We start from the raw sequence: 6109 nt of genomic DNA on the forward strand, positions 1-6109 counted from the left end.
AAAAAACGACATGGTTTTTAAGTGGGCGAGCTTTTCCTGTGGAGTTATCCCAAGGCCTATCTCAAAGTGGCGAAAGAACTGAATGTATAGGAAAGAACTCAATTTACAGGTATGCATAACTTTTGAATCTGACCTCGGATTTCAAAATTAAGCTCATTTTCATGTTCCTCGGGGTGGAATACATTCAAAAAAAACGACATGGTTTTCGTGGGCGAGCTTTTCCTGTGGAGTTATCCCAAGGCCTATCTCAAAGTGGCGAAAGAACTGAATGTATAGGAAAGAACTCAATTTACAGGTATACATAACTTTTGAATCTGACCTCGGATTTCAAAATTAAGCTCATTTTCATGTTCCTCGGGGTGGAATACATTCAAAAAACGACATGGTTTTCGTGGCGAGCTTTTCCTGTGGAGTTATCCCAAGGCCTATCTCAAAGTGGCGAAAGAACTGAATGTATAGGAAAGAACTCAATTTACAGGTATACATAACTTTTGAATCTGACCTCGGATTTCAAAATTAAGCTCATTTTCATGTTCCTCGGGGTGGAATACATTCAAAAAGCGACATGGTTTTCGTGGGCGAGCTTTTCCTGTGGAGTTATCCCAAGGCCTATCTCAAAGTGGCGAAAGAACTGAATGTATAGGAAAGAACTCAATTTATAGGTATACATAACTTTTGAATCTGACCTCGGATTTCAAAATTAAGCTCATTTTCATGTTCCTCGAGGGTGGAATACATTCAAAAAACGACATGGTTTTCGTGGGCGAGCTTTTCCTGTGGAGTTATCCCAAGGCCTATCTCAAAGTGGCGAAAGAACTGAATGTATAGGAAAGAACTCAATTTACAGGTATACATAACTTTTGAATCTGACCTCGGATTTCAAAATTAAGCTCATTTTCATGTTCCTCGGGGTGGAATACATTCAAAAAGCGACATGGTTTTAGGTAGGCGAGCTTTTCCTGTGGAGTTATCCCAAGGCCTATCTCAAAGTGGCGAAAGAACTGAATGTATAGGAAAGAACTCAATTTATAGGTATCCATAACTTTTGAATCTGACCTCGGATTTCAAAATTAAGCTCATTTTCATGTTCCTCGGGGTGGAATACATTCAAAAAAGCGACATGGTTTTCGTGGGCGAGCTTTTCCTGTGGAGTTATCCCAAGGCCTATCTCAAAGTGGCGAAAGAACTGAATGTATAGGAAAGAACTCAATTTACAGGTATACATAACTTTTGAATCTGACCTCGGATTTCAAAATTAAGCTCATTTTCATGTTCCTCGGGTGGAATACATTCAAAAAACGACATGGTTTTTCGTGGGCGAGCTTTTCCTGTGGAGTTATCCCAAGGCCTATCTCAAAGTGGCGAAAGAACTGAATGTATAGGAAAGAACTCAATTTACAGGTATACATAACTTTTGAATCTGACCTCGGATTTCAAAATTAAGCTCATTTTCATGTTCCTCGGGGTGGAATACATTCAAAAAACGACATGGTTTTTCGTGGGCGAGCTTTTCCTGTGGAGTTATCCCAAGGCCTATCTCAAAGTGGCGAAAGAACTGAATGTATAGGAAAGAACTCAATTTACAGGTATACATAACTTTTGAATCTGACCTCGGATTTCAAAATTAAGCTCATTTTCATGTTCCTCGGGGTGGAATACATTCAAAAAACGACATGGTTTTCGGTGGGCGAGCTTTTCCTGTGGAGTTATCCCAAGGCCTATCTCAAAGTGGCGAAAGAACTGAATGTATAGGAAAGAACTCAATTTATAGGTATACATAACTTTTGAATCTGACCTCGGATTTCAAAATTAAGCTCATTTTCATGTTCCTCGGGGTGGAATACATTCAAAAACGACATGGTTTTCGTGGGCGAGCTTTTCCTGTGGAGTTATCCCAAGGCCTATCTCAAAGTGGCGAAAGAACTGAATGTATAGGAAAGAACTCAATTTATACAGGTATACATAACTTTTGAATCTGACCTCGGATTTCAAAATTAAGCTCATTTTCATGTTCCTCGGGGTGGAATACATTCAAAAAACGACATGGTTTTCGTGGCGAGCTTTTCCTGTGGAGTTATCCCAAGGCCTATCTCAAAGTGGCGAAAGAACTGAATGTATAGGAAAGAACTCAATTTATAGGTATACATAACTTTTGAATCTGACCTCGGATTTCAAAATTAAGCTCATTTTCATGTTCCTCGGGGTGGAATACATTCAAAAAACGACATGGTTTTCGTGGGCGAGCTTTTCCTGTGGAGTTATCCCAAGGCCTATCTCAAAGTGGCGAAAGAACTGAATGTATAGGAAAGAACTCAATTTACAGGTATACATAACTTTTGAATCTGACCTCGGATTTCAAAATTAAGCTCATTTTCATGTTCCTCGGGGTGGAATACATTCAAAAAACGACATGGTTTTCGTGGGCGAGCTTTTCCTGTGGAGTTATCCCAAGGCCTATCTCAAAGTGGCGAAAGAACTGAATGTATAGGAAAGAACTCAATTTACAGGTATACATAACTTTTGAATCTGACCTCGGATTTCAAAATTAAGCTCATTTTCATGTTCCTCGGGGTGGAATACATTCAAAAAACGACATGGTTTTCGTGGGCGAGCTTTTCCTGTGGAGTTATCCCAAGGCCTATCTCAAAGTGGCGAAAAGAACTGAATGTATAGGAAAGAACTCAATTTACAGGTATACATAACTTTTGAATCTGACCTCGGATTTCAAAATTAAGCTCATTTTCATGTTCCTCGGGGTGGAATACATTCAAAAAGCGACATGGTTTTCGTGGCGAGCTTTTCCTGTGGAGTTATCCCAAGGCCTATCTCAAAGTGGCGAAAGAACTGAATGTATAGGAAAGAACTCAATTTATAGGTATACATAACTTTTGAATCTGACCTCGGATTTCAAAATTAAGCTCATTTTCATGTTCCTCGGGGTGGAATACATTCAAAAAGCGACATGGTTTTCGTGGGCGAGCTTTTCCTGTGGAGTTATCCCAAGGCCTATCTCAAAGTGGCGAAAGAACTGAATGTATAGGAAAGAACTCAATTTACAGGTATACATAACTTTTGAATCTGACCTCGGATTTCAAAATTAAGCTCATTTTCATGTTCCTCGGGGTGGAATACATTCAAAAAACGACATGGTTTTCGTGGGCGAGCTTTTCCTGTGGAGTTATCCCAAGGCCTATCTCAAAGTGGCGAAAGAACTGAATGTATAGGAAAGAACTCAATTTACAGGTATACATAACTTTTGAATCTGACCTCGGATTTCAAAATTAAGCTCATTTTCATGTTCCTCGGGGTGGAATACATTCAAAAAGCGACATGGTTTTAGTGGAGCTTTTCCTGTGGAGTTATCCCAAGGCCTATCTCAAAGTGGCGAAAGAACTGAATGTATAGGAAAGAACTCAATTTACAGGTATACATAACTTTTGAATCTGACCTCGGATTTCAAAATTAAGCTCATTTTCATGTTCCTCGGGGTGGAATACATTCAAAAAACGACATGGTTTTCGTGGGCGAGCTTTTCCTGTGGAGTTATCCCAAGGCCTATCTCAAAGTGGCGAAAGAACTGAATGTATAGGAAAGAACTCAATTTACAGGTATACATAACTTTTGAATCTGACCTCGGATTTCAAAATTAAGCTCATTTTCATGTTCCTCGGGGTGGAATACATTCAAAAAGCGACATGGTTTTCGTGGCGAGCTTTTCCTGTGGAGTTATCCCAAGGCCTATCTCAAAGTGGCGAAAGAACTGAATGTATAGGAAAGAACTCAATTTATAGGTATACATAACTTTTGAATCTGACCTCGGATTTCAAAATTAAGCTCATTTTCATGTTCCTCGGGGTGGAATACATTCAAAAAATGACATGGTTTTCGTGGGCGAGCTTTTCCTGTGGAGTTATCCCAAGGCCTATCTCAAAGTGGCGAAAGAACTGAATGTATAGGAAAGAACTCAATTTATAGGTATACATAACTTTTGAATCTGACCTCGGATTTCAAAATTAAGCTCATTTTCATGTTCCTCGGGGTGGAATACATTCAAAAAACGACATGGTTTTCGTGGGCAAGCTTTTCCTGTGGAGTTATCCCAAGGCCTATCTCAAAGTGGCGAAAGAACTGAATGTATAGGAAAGAACTCAATTTATAGGTATACATAACTTTTGAATCTGACCTCGGATTTCAAAATTAAGCTCATTTTCATGTTCCTCGGGGTGGAATACATTCAAAAAACGACATGGTTTTCGTGGGCGAGCTTTTCCTGTGGAGTTATCCCAAGGCCTATCTCAAAGTGGCGAAAGAACTGAATGTATAGGAAAGAACTCAATTTACAGGTATACATAACTTTTGAATCTGACCTCGGATTTCAAAATTAAGCTCATTTTCATGTTCCTCGGGGTGGAATACATTCAAAAAGCGACATGGTTTTCGTGGGCGAGCTTTTCCTGTGGAGTTATCCCAAGGCCTATCTCAAAGTGGCGAAAGAACTGAATGTATAGGAAAGAACTCAATTTATAGGTATACATAACTTTTGAATCTGACCTCGGATTTCAAAATTAAGCTCATTTTCATGTTCCTCGGGTGGAATACATTCAAAAAACGACATGGTTTTCGTGGCGAGCTTTTCCTGTGGAGTTATCCCAAGGCCTATCTCAAAGTGGCGAAAGAACTGAATGTATAGGAAAGAACTCAATTTATAGGTATACATAACTTTTGAATCTGACCTCGGATTTCAAAATTAAGCTCATTTTCATGTTCCTCGGGGTGGAATACATTCAAAAACGACATGGTTTTCGTGGGCGAGCTTTTCCTGTGGAGTTATCCCAAGGCCTATCTCAAAGTGGCGAAAGAACTGAATGTATAGGAAAGAACTCAATTTACAGGTATACATAACTTTTGAATCTGACCTCGGATTTCAAAATTAAGCTCATTTTCATGTTCCTCGGGGTGGAATACATTCAAAAAACGACATGGTTTTCGTAGCGAGCTTTTCCTGTGGAGTTATCCCAAGGCCTATCTCAAAGTGGCGAAAGAACTGAATGTATAGGAAAGAACTCAATTTATAGGTATACATAACTTTTGAATCTGACCTCGGATTTCAAAATTAAGCTCATTTTCATGTTCCTCGGGGTGGAATACATTCAAAAAACGACATGGTTTTCGTGGGCGAGCTTTTCCTGTGGAGTTATCCCAAGGCCTATCTCAAAGTGGCGAAAGAACTGAATGTATAGGAAAGAACTCAATTTATAGGTATACATAACTTTTGAATCTGACCTCGGATTTCAAAATTAAGCTCATTTTCATGTTCCTCGGGGTGGAATACATTCAAAAACGACATGGTTTTCATGGGCGAGCTTTTCCTGTGGAGTTATCCCAAGGCCTATCTCAAAGTGGCGAAAGAACTGAATGTATAGGAAAGAACTCAATTTACAGGTATACATAACTTTTGAATCTGACCTCGGATTTCAAAATTAAGCTCATTTTCATGTTCCTCGGGGTGGAATACATTCAAAAAACGACATGGTTTTCGTGGGCGAGCTTTTCCTGTGGAGTTATCCCAAGGCCTATCTCAAAGTGGCGAAAGAACTGAATGTATAGGAAAGAACTCAATTTATAGGTATACATAACTTTTGAATCTGACCTCGGATTTCAAAATTAAGCTCATTTTCATGTTCCTCGGGGTGGAATACATTCAAAAAGCGACATGGTTTTCGTGGGCGAGCTTTTCCTGTGGAGTTATCCCAAGGCCTATCTCAAAGTGGCGAAAGAACTGAATGTATAGGAAAGAACTCAATTTATAGGTATACATAACTTTTGAATCTGACCTCGGATTTCAAAATTAAGCTCATTTTCATGTTCCTCGGGGTGGAATACATTCAAAAAACGACATGGTTTTCGTGGGCGAGCTTTTCCTGTGGAGTTATCCCAAGGCCTATCTCAAAGTGGCGAAAGAACTGAATGTATAGGAAAGAACTCAATTTACAGGTATACATAACTTTTGAATCTGACCTCGGATTTCAAAATTAAGCTCATTTTCATGTTCCTCGGGGTGGAATACATTCAAAAAACGATATGGTTTTCGTGGGCAAGCTTTTCCTGT

This window comes from Notechis scutatus, chromosome 3 (assembly GCF_049901735.1).
Source record: "Notechis scutatus isolate UNSWTSFEM ecotype Mainland chromosome 3, rNotScu1.2, whole genome shotgun sequence".
Lineage (NCBI taxonomy): Eukaryota > Metazoa > Chordata > Lepidosauria > Squamata > Elapidae > Notechis > Notechis scutatus.